The following is a 12,007-nucleotide window of genomic DNA, read 5'->3' as shown; positions in this document are numbered from 1 at the left end:
AATATCAACTTGATTTAAATTTTCAAAAATCGAATTTTCCGCAGCTTTTGATCTGCCGAACTTGTGAATCGATTTTCTTTAAATTTTGTGTTTATCCAAAGTGCCCAGTTCAAATGCGAGCTGTGCAAAATTGTAGATCACCTGTGCTACCATTGGGAGGAAAGGGTTAATAACTACTTTGTTATTATCCTGTTTGGGGGCTTCGTAAATTTTAAGAATAATTTAAAATGGTCCGATAATAATGTTTGTTTCTAATAAAAACTCGATTTACTGAAAAATAGGCTGTAAGATGGTCTGCATCATTTCGATTTATTTTTATTCGTTTCACTACAAAACGGATGCTCTGAAGTTATATTATACCAAAAAAGTTACTTTTTTTCCATGAACATAAATTTTTCCATCACACCGGAACTACTATCCATTGAAAAATACTGTGCTTTTTTGAAGAAGTCATTCATTGAGCGTCTCGAAAAGACTAATTTTGAGGAAGAAATGACAAAAAAGTAGGTATATGTACATAAAAAGCTCCTTACAGATGTTGCGCTTTTTTTTGGGGGGGTTTAGATGGGCCTAATGTACAATTGTACGAATCTGGTGTTGAACTCAAATCCAGTCAAAACCCCAAAAGATCACAAATTTTTTATAGTTTAATGCCTGGAATTTTGGAAAGAATCGTTCAACGAGTTAGTTTTTAACAGCGTTTTTACTGTGATGCAATTTGATGTGGGTCACTCATTATGTTTTATGCCATAAAATCTATGATGATTTCGATTTTTTTTAAATTTCAGCGTGGTGATAATGAGTTTAACATTTTCAAAAAATACTTTCAGAATATGGCTGGAAAAACTGGTTCACTGCTTTAAACACTGATTGGCGCATTGACTGCATGTTTTGAATTCTGGCAATTTTCACTTTCTTTATAACAAAATCGAGCTCTCGATTACTGTCAGACATTAAAACACAAAATTACTGCAATGTATAGGAAAAAGATATCTGTCAAGGGCATGAAATTGAAGGACACAGGATCTTGGAGGTCGTGGTATGTCAATATACCCCATCGAAATTTACGGATCATTCCAAAATCTCAATAATCGTGCTGATCAGCACATCATTGGGTCTGATTTTTATATATGTATTATTTAAATCAGACGTTATCAATTTGTATCTGAAAATTTTTGTTGACACCATTTAATATATAAGATTGATTTCAATGCTAATGTGTATACCTAATCTATTCTAGGACGAAATCATTACAAAATTTTTATCTGTTTTATAAAATTCTAGTCCATAGTCTAGTCTTTTCATGTTAGTCATTTATAAATCTTTATCTACCCTGAAGTTCAAACTTTCATTGAAAATTGAATTAAAATTCAAACTCCAAAGATCAAATCAACCGAGATCAAACGGAACGATAGCCCAGTACACGGCACGATAGATTCGATAGATTGCCTCAGCTTCTCCATCTCAGGAAAAGTTCCCGTACATCCGCGATAATGGCCCGACTTCGAAAGCCGTTCGTCGTTGAAAGAGAAAACCATTTCGGACACTTGTTTCTGGGTGTGATTTTTCCTACCACTCTCGTATTTTGATTGATTTGCTGTTGCTTCCTCCGCTTTCTCGATATTGGAGTAGGAAGCAATAGCGTCGAAGCCGAAAAAAAAAACAACTTCAGGAAAGAAGGTCAACAAATTTTAGCTTCAGCTTCTTGGCGGTACTTCCACAACTCAATCGATAGAAAGATGCCCGCCAGATGATGAGAAGCTTACACACGGAAACACACCAAAAAACAACGCATAAATCCACTTGAGCCGCGGCTCGAAAAATTAGCGCTTACTTTTATGCGCATATATGAATGCAACTCCCATGCTTCAATGATGGCCCAAGCTCGGCTTCAAGGCATGAGTTGGCTATCATGTGGGGCGGCTGGTTTTCACTTTTCAATGGATCTCTTCTCCTGCTACCTACTACGAAATTCATTGATTGACTGACTGGCGGAAAACGTTATTTCGTGAGGTTGATTTTCGGTTGGATTTTCACCGATGATTGGCAAATTGTTCAAAATTATAGCTATTTGGATCGGAGTTCATTATTGTGCGGTTTGGACTTGAAAAAAAAAAAAACACTCACCTCTGATGGGTGAAAGCAACAGTTAGTGTTCCGAGTGTTTCGAGTTACGTTATTTTGGAAATGGCCATCGAAAAGCGATAGAAACACAATTTTGGAAACTAAAACCATACTGGTGTATTTTGATTCCAGACGGCAAGCGATAAAGGAGCAATGGTATACGTCATAATAAGAAAGATACACCTTAAAGGATCAGAACCAACCGTTTTCACCTTATCATAGAACTACTTGCAATTTTCAATCTGAATCCAGAGTATGATTTTTCTATAAAAAGGGACCAATAAATGTGAACAATTTTTTTTTTGGTTTTTGTAATGTATCTACTTACATGTATTATGGTTCGTGGAATTTGAATCATTGTTATTGATCTGTAGTTTATCCTCTATCTAGTCTATATCAGACAATCTTTCCAGTCTCCTTTCCTTATCGCCATTTACTCTGAAGAAGTGCATAATCGTGTTGTTCAGCCAATTATGTTTATTGATGTTTTACTTCGGATGATCCATCAAAGCTCGCATGATAATAACACAGACAAAGTAATAGCTTTGTATATTCTGTATACGATGTGTTAATCAGCTATTTTGATTGCGCATTTTCTACGAGATGGGTTTAAAGCTATGATATTCATTTGAGAATGATTTCTCAATATTCAATCAGTGTCAAACATTCTAATTTGTGAAATATTAAAACTGTCCAAAAAACAGGACATGGAACTTACATAGTTCATAGCGAAACAAAGCTCTCAAATTCAAGTCAACGGAAAATAAAAAATCCAATTTTAGCACACCTGCTAGCACAAATATTGTATTTTATTCAAATCAGTTGAGCACTAATGTGGTGCGTTTTGATACTGGCTAGCCACCGATCACGATTAGCGTGAATCGGTCAAAACTTACCGGTTTTCTGAATGGGTTTTTCCTTAAGTTTAAGCAAATTCCTATTCTTCTTTTGAAGAATGTGGCTTGAATTTATTCTGCTCTACGGATCATCCTACAACCGTAGAGTTTTGAGAAGTTTGTGTTGATCTGTCACTTGTTTCGAGCTCATACCGAATGGTCTTGTTCGATCAAAATTTACCCTACTGCCCTTTCCTAGTTGAAATCAATTCTTCTTTCTGATAATATTCGTGACTAGTGAATGCAATTCTGTACTTGCGATCCTTGTTTAACAATCTAAGCTGAAGTTTCAATCAAATCAAGCCCATTAGCAGCGTTCATTTCGTTTAAGGCATCCGAAAAGAAAAAGTTTATTTTGATAAAACAAACTTTGAGAAAAAAAACTTTCTTGGACGTAAAAACCAAAACGGAATTTGAGATATTAGTTTAATTTATAAAATAATGTTAATAAAACCGGGCAACATCCGAGCAGTTTTTTCGAATATCCAGACATTCGGAGCGGACCGGACTTGTCTCGAAAATTTCACTTCTTGGTTATTTTTTTTTTATTCTGAACTGGAAATTGGATTTAAAAACAATATTGAAATTCGGAAACAGATCCAAAATTTAAACTTGAGTTCCGATTCAAAATTCAGATTAGGAATTAATATTCAAAATTTAGATTCAGATTGGCTCGTAAATGAGTTATGCAATCAAGATATCAATATCAAGGTGATTATTTCGATGAGGAATTCAAACGTAAGAGACAGCAGATTTATAATTTTGATTGTTAAGTAAATTTCAAAATTTCATATTTTTAACCCAAGTCGGTATGTATGTGTAGGGATGAGATGAAGAATATACAGAAAATAAATCAAATTTAATTAGGAATAAAATAAAATAATAGTTGTATTCGGCAACACTGTAGATGAATAAAATGAAATAAATTTCTATGACAACATTTGGTATTTTGGCAGCACTTGACAAACAAACAAAACAAAGTCAGTCATTGATCTATGCTTGCGAGCGACAGACGTGTTTAAGTGAATCTCTGAATTGAGATTCGTAAAATCACGACAATGGCGTGGTTGGTAGAATAAGCACAAATAGCGCAGATATTTAAGGCTGCTGCTGCTGATTGTTTTGATTTGGCCTTCCGGTGGAAATAAGACGGAATTGCCGTTAAAAGCGCAGATATACACAATTCAACTGAGAATCACAAAAAATGTAGGAGAATTTAACTTTATTTTGCAAGTGTTGTTTTATAAAAATTCCTGATTTTTATTAGAAAATATTCATCCTTAGGATTTTATTTATGGAAATTCGAATCTAAAATCTTAAACTTGAATCAAGTTTGCAGGAATCAATTTTGAATCCCAAACGTTTCAGCTCTCACTTTTCGTTTTTGAAAATTAATTAATTTTCATAGATGGTTGAAATGTTTGAATCTATTCAGTCATTTTGTTGTTACGTCTGGTATATTTTATTTTTCAAAGAAATTTAAGGCTTTCTAAAAAAAACTTTATCTTGCTCAAATCAAAAGCCTTAATCAACTAGATTCTTGAGCAAATCCAAAACTAGAGGCGATTCTTCCTACGGTTATGTGTCCTCGAAAAAAAATTTCCGGACCCCTCGACGGCTAAATCCCGCACTGATTATTTTACTCTAAATTTAGACTAGCGACAGAAAAATCCTTCTTCTTTTGAAAAACAAAGAGTTTTAAATATGTCTAGTTTATTGATTTTATTCTAGTTACAATTGATTTAGAAATCTTAAAATCACTTAAAAAGACTCCTGTAGCATAGCCCGTAATGCGTTGGCCTAGAAAGCTGGAGATTGCGGGTTCAAATCATGTATAGTGCAGTCAGTATTTTGCCAACTACTCCCCCCCCCCCCTTATAAGGTATTCTATTTGACACTCAAAATTTTAAATTTTTTACCAAATTCTGATTACTGATTATTTAAGAGAAAAAATCTTGACTCAGAACTGATGCCAAAACTCGAAAACTAGTCACCCGGTCCAAAATTATGACACAGTTTTCAAAATTTCCTCACTTGTTGATTGAAATTCAGCTCTTAATGTTTAATTTTTAATGAGATTAAACTAATTTCGGAGGTTCTGGTTCCATATTATAATAATTAAAAATTTTGGTATTTTTAATATTTGAAATTTTGTAATTAGTTTCGGATTCATGATTTTCGGTTCGGGATATCATGATAATAAATTTTAAAATATTGATAAGTTTATTATTTGAATGATAATAATAATTTAAAAGCTGTCGATAACACAAAGCCCTCAGCTCACATTATTCAACATATATTTGTTTCTTCTACTCAATGCGTTCTTAACTCTTCCACCTTTCAATACTTTCATTTCGATCTTAATTACTCTCTAATTAGGATAAGCATTTGCCGATTAGCCATAAACTTAAATAAAAACATATCTCTACGGCGATCAAAATAGAATAACGATAATAATCCTGAGTTTTTGTTCCATATTCATATTAAAAGTTCTTTGACTTAAATCTCATGCAGAATCCAAACACATCAAAACTTTAAAAATTGCGATCCAGAATTGAAAACTCAAGATCAGAATAGTCATTCGAAATTCATGTTTTAAATCAAATTCACAGATCGGATTACGAACGAACAATTGAAATTATTAATTCAGATTAAAACCTAAAACCTCAGAATTTTCACTCCTTGCCTCATATTTAAAATTCTGGAATTAAGATTCAGAAATGGTTTTATTAAATTCAGAAATCTTATTGAATTTCAGAAAAAGAATAAAAAATTCAAAATTTGAATTTATGTTCAGATTCATATCGTAAATGAATTGTTCAGTAAAAATATCAAAATGACTCTTTTGTTGAGGAATTCATGTTGCAAGAGATCGCAGACTTGAATATTTCTAAATTAAATTTCAAAATTTAAAATTTTTAATCAATGTCGGTAGTGTAATGAAATTCATCTGGAAATCACAAATATAAAGAAGAATTTCAGATCATTTTAGTTTTTTTTTTTTCAATAAAATAAACTGATTTTTATTTTTAAAAAAGCATCCACAAGATTTAAATAATGGAATCGATTTTTTTTTTAATATTTCCGTTAAAAGAAACATAGATTCTAAACGTTTAAAAACTGCTGGAAATTTCATTTTTCTTGGTGTATTTTTTAATATCATTTACATATATTGCTGTTTTTTCAAGGGCCAAATTGCAAACAAAAATCTTAAATTTAGATCAAGTTAGTAAGAATCAGATTTTTTCCGCAAAATTTTTGAAAATTTGATTCATTTCCATTAATGTTTAAAATTTTCGCATTTGCACAAAACTCTCGTAGATCTAGTTTGTTTGATTTGAGCATAGAACAAATTCAAACTTAACCTTCCCATGCCGTTCGCAAAATATCCGTTTCGGGGAAATTTGAGTTGTAGTTTGATTTCGTTCTCCTGACTGTAAATGTTAACCGATTTTGATGATATTATATTCATTGTGTAGGTAATTTGTTCTTATTACTCAAAATTTTAAAATAAAGTCGATATGTATTACCAAGTTATCAGAAACTGGTTCAGAAAGTAAAAAGTCCGAAAAATCAATTTTATTTTTAAAATGCTCATAACTTTTGACAGCTTTTCTGTATTTAAGTGTTTCTTTGATGTTTGAAATCGTCAAGAATCCATCTTTCCGACAGTGTATAGATATGTTGGGGTCCGATGAAAGTTTTGACCGCTATCTCAGATCTTCCGGTAGAAAACAAATCTAACTTAAAAAAAAGATATCAAATTTTTGCTTTGCTTAGCTGTATTTCATTTCCCAATGAACCGATTTTCAAAGCTCAAATTTTTATTTTTTGACGTTAATTTGATCATTATTTTCATAGAACATACTTGGTCAGTCAAAATTCCAAGTTCTTCAGTATATTGGAATGAAGATAAGAGATTTTAAATGTGCGCTTCGGGTCATATTGACCCGAACGGCATGGGAAGGTTAAACCAAGCCAACTAAATCCTCCACTTTTGAGTTAGTTTCTACATTTTATCATCGATTGAAATAAGTTCCCTATTTTCTTACAAAAGGTTTCAATTTTATAGATTTTAGGACATATTTTCAAAAGTTATTTTATTCTTTAAAAAAAACTGTTAATGTTTAAGAACCAAAAAATGAATAATTAAATAGTATGGGAGAGTGGGGAATCATGGGCCACTTTTTTTGTTGTTCCATAACTTCTTTGTTATAAAAGATAAAATGAAAATCAAAAATGGTATGGTTTTCTACATTTTCAAAGTATCATAACAGTACAGCCTGACGGGTGTACTACCATTGTCGGACTCACATCAACTGCTCCTCCAGAACGCACCGTGCATCTGACTTCCACCCTTTCCCGGCGTCAATTCACAATATACTACCAGAACGTCCGAGGTATGAGAACGAAAACGAACGACTTCTATCTCAGCGCGGCTGCTTGCGATTACGACATTATCGTTTTAACGGAAACTTGGCTACGCCCTGACGTTCTTAATTCCGAGCTCACTTCGCACTATTCAGTATTTAGATGTGACCGTAACGTTCAAACTAGTTCCTTTCTTCGGGGTGGTGGTGTGCTAATTGCTGTAAAGTCGTCTTTGCATTGTTCAGCGGTCACGCTGAGTGATTCCAGCCCCTTGGAACAAGTGGCTGTCACTTTGAAACTCACGGAGTCCACGATTTATCTTTGTGGTATCTACATACGGCCTTCTACTCCTGCTGAAGTTTACTCTTTGCACGCTTCGGCTGTTCAGGAGATTTGCAATTTTTCTTCTGAAAACGACACAATCGTTGTTCTGGGGGACTATAATCTGCCGGGACTTGTTTGGGTTTATGACGAGGAACTAAACTGTTATATACCCACCAATGCATCGACTGAAGCAGAGTCAACATTCACCGAAACGATGTTGGTTACTGGACTTAGACAAGTTAATTCTCTACGGAACGCAAATGACCATATTCTTGATCTCGCTTTCGTTAGCGACACTTGTGACATTGAAGTGATTGAACCCCCTTCAAGTCTTTTGAGACCAGATGCACACCACAAGCCTTTCGTGCTCTGCGTTACCGTCAATAATAACGGTGACGCACACTCTCCAACAAACTACGGTGAATTAGAGCTCGACTTTGCAAGGTGTGACTATACTGTGTTGAATCAAAGTCTGTCTTCGATCAACTGGCTTGAGTTACTCGGTGACAAATCAACGGATGACGCAACGGTGCTGTTTTACGGAAAGCTTTTTGATGTCATGAATAGGATCATCCCACGTAAGCGGAGACGTCTCAACACAACCAAACTTCCGTGGTGGTCTTCTGAACTTCGTCATCTTCGAAATATTGTACGCAAGGCTCGAAAGCGTCTTCTACGTTCCAAGTCCCAACAGGATAAAGAAAGTCTAAGGCAACTCGAAACTCGATACAACGAGTGCCAAGCCGCATCATTTCGTAGCTACATCGACCGAATGGAATTAAACTTGAAGGACAACCCATCTAGTTTCTGGACGTTTGTGAAGAACCGCAAGTCAAGCAACTGTATACCTGAGCAAATGAAGTACCACGAATTGTCCGCAGATTCAATTGAGGAATCGGCCAATCTGTTTGCCGACTTCTTCAGCAGCGTGAACAATCCCAATTCACCTGAGCTTTCTGATGCGAGTAAACAGGGTATTCCTACGCATGACATTACGCTACCATCCTTTAACTTTACGCAACGTGATGTCCTATCCGAGCTGGAAAAGCTGAACATCAAAAAAGGTCCTGGAACTGATCTACTACCACCAGTATTCTTGAGGGAATGCGCAGAATCACTGAAGCTGCCTATCTGTCTGCTTTTCAATCGTTCTCTTCACGAACGGAAGTTTCCTACGATATGGAAGACCGCCTCGATAACTCCGATACATAAATCCGGTTGCCGTAATTCCGTGGAAAATTACCGAGGAATTTCAATCCTGTGTTGCATAGCCAAAGTCTTTGAGAGCATGGTTCACTCGGTGCTCTATAACGCCACTCGTCACTTGATCTCTGACTATCAACACGGATTCGTTAGGAAGCGATCCACAGTGTCAAACCTGATGTGTTACACCAACTTCCTATCAACCGAAATCGAGAAGCGTCGACAAGTGGATGCAGTCTACTTTGACTTTAGTAAGGCTTTCGACAAAGTTCCTCATAGACTCGCCATTGAAAAGCTGGTTCACATGGGTCTTCCCCCTTGGATGACCGAATGGCTTCAATCGTATTTAACCGATCGAAGAGCGTTTGTCAAGATCAATACATCACGTTCGCGTATTTTTTATTTGACCTCAGGTGTCCCGCAAGGCAGTATTCTAGGCCCTTTGATTTTTGTTCTTTTTGTGAACGATCTGGCTTTCCGTTTGAAATCCTGTATGCTGCTATATGCTGATGATCTTAAGATCTACAAAATAATCTCATCGGTTCTAGATTGCCACGCTATTCAATCTGACATTGACGAGCTTCTCCTGTGGTGCTTGGAAAATGGGATGCAGTTGAACATAAAAAAATGCAAGTCCATAACTTTTAGTCGCCGTCAGTCCAATGTCTGTTTCGAGTACAGTATCAACGGTACCAGCATCGAACAAGTCAGCTCCATGAACGATCTGGGCGTCATCGTAGATAAAAAACTAACGTTCAGCGACCATATCAGTGCCATCACAGCGAAGGCTTTCTCTGTTCTTGGATTCGTGAGGCGCAATTCACAATCTTTTCAGGATGTATACACTCTTAAAGCTGTGTACTGTTCCTTGGTGAGAAGTGTATTGGAGTACGCCGCTTGCGTGTGGGCTCCTTACCATACATCTTGGAGTCTTCGAATCGAAAGAGTGCAGCGATCATTCATTCGTTACGCTCTTAGGTCACTTCCGTGGAACGACCCCATCAATCTTCCGGATTATGAGAGTCGGTGCGTGTTGATCAATTTAGAAACCCTCTCTTCCAGACGTGTAAAACTAAAACGGCTTTTTGTGTTTGATCTGGTTACCGGCAACGTGGATTGTGCAGTTCTACTTAATGAAGTATGCTTTCTTGCACCATCCAGACATCTACGAGGAAGACAACTTTTAGCGCTAGGCATGCATCGCACTACTTACGGGCAGAATAATCCTCTGACCAGCTGTTTTCAGTGTTTTAATGTTGTGAACAATTTGTTTGATTTTACTGTGTCCAAAACGATGTTTAAACATAGGATTAAGAACCTTAGATATTAAGATCAGTCTGTAGGATATTTGAATCCAAGACGGTGTGTGAAATAAATAATAATAAGGTTTTTTTATAATTTTTAATAAGTTTTTTCCCCAAATTCTGACTGTTTGAAAAAAAGCGATATTTTTTGGATTTTGAAAAATGGTGGGGAATTGTGGACCACCAAATCCAAATTGACCAAATAACATACAAAGTTTATGAGTTGACCCAAAACTGTGATTTCCTAATTCATTTCGTTATTTTAAAGCAATTTCAGATGATGAAATAAAAAATAGAGCTGTGTATGATCGCATATATTCGAAATGGATGGATAGGATGGACAAAATATTTTTCATAACTCTTCATTTGGCATAAGAAAACTTTACAGTTAGGAAAAAAGTATTTTAGGCTCTGAATGTGTTTAAAATCATAAAAATATAGGTGGTTCAAGATGTGTGGCCCACGATTCCCCACAAGCTATGATTTGCAAATTGGTTGCGTTTGAGTGACTTATTGCTGTTTCATCAAAATATCCTTTTTCACATGAAAGATCATGACAAATCATCCAGGAAATTCAAATAAACTTGAAATGTGGTTTGGTTTGATAAGATATTGATGTAAAAGGTTAAATCTTAAGATTTTATTTTGATATCATGAGTAGAAGCAAAGTTTTTCACGGAAAAAGTTACAATCAACATCGGAATCTATCGAAAAATATTGTAAAATTGCAGGCTTTGCTTACTGGAGCTTGCAATAATTTCATGACATGTTTTTGCAAAGATTATATAAATCAACAAACTCATTGGCAATGCGAAGCAGTTTATTGCAAATTATTATTTTCATCCTACGGTTAAACAGCTTTTGTATTTTTCCTAAAACCATAGTGAGGGGGGTGACAATCTGGTTCTTCTTGCGAACAAGAATCTTTTTCTTTTTTTCTATCCATCGGGAGGAACGTTTATGGTGTTTTCCTCTCAAACCAGTACAGAGTTGAAAAAGTCCAAATTTCAACCAATGAGGAACCAGAATGATGATTGTGTAAGTGTGCAATCATTCATAATTCTCTAGGTTTTGACATCTAGTCCGGTTCCTTGACAGCAAAATGTCAGGTTTGTTATGGGCCCACAAAATCGTGGGCCCGTAATTTTGATGGTTGTCAAAATCAATGACAAAGGATAGGGCTGTCACCCCCCTGGTTAAAATTGTTAAAGAAAGGTTTCGAAAAGATTACCGTTACGAAAATGTTTTGTTTTGATGCAAAACCTTATTTGCCGTAGAAAGAATCTTAAGGTTTTGTTTGACAACTCGCACAAGAATCGCGCGAAAAAAAAACAAGAATAATTAAAACTGTCGTAGCATATTTTACAACAGAAAATATCGTAAAAAGCCTCAATTTATCAGTAAACATTCCAATTAATATGATTCAGTATTATTTTTGAAAAAAAATTGGAAAACAGCTGAAATATTTACAATTTAAGTCATTCCGTGCAACAATGGGTTAGGGGACAACGATTGGGTGGGAAATCACCCTAATAGGTAAATAGGAACACTGGTTGAAAAAAATTTTGCACTTTTTTAGCTGAACTATAGGGTGTAACAAAGATTTGTGAATGGTTTGATGAAACCAAATAAAATCTTAAATATTTTTGAACCATCATTAATAACGTCACGCAGTTTTGATTCAAGTGTTAAATTACTTACTTAAAATCTTCCTATGTGATGTCAGAAATAGTTGTAAAGATATTCCTTCAAATTAAAAAAAAAATTTAATTTTAGCAAAGCGTA

At 35.2% G+C, this 12,007-nt stretch overlaps 1 protein-coding gene across 3 annotated transcripts in view; it reads left to right on the top strand.

Annotated features, from left to right (window-relative positions):
- The window catches only part of LOC129738686 (septin-2), a 64,285-nt gene that overhangs the window by 21,838 nt on the left and 30,440 nt on the right, over positions 1–12,007 (top strand). The window lies entirely within an intron of this gene.

This window comes from Uranotaenia lowii, chromosome 1 (assembly GCF_029784155.1).
Source record: "Uranotaenia lowii strain MFRU-FL chromosome 1, ASM2978415v1, whole genome shotgun sequence".
NCBI classification, from domain to species: Eukaryota; Metazoa; Arthropoda; class Insecta; order Diptera; family Culicidae; genus Uranotaenia; species Uranotaenia lowii.
The sequence above is the reverse complement of the archived record's forward strand: the minus strand, read 5'-3'. Positions and strand labels throughout refer to the sequence as shown.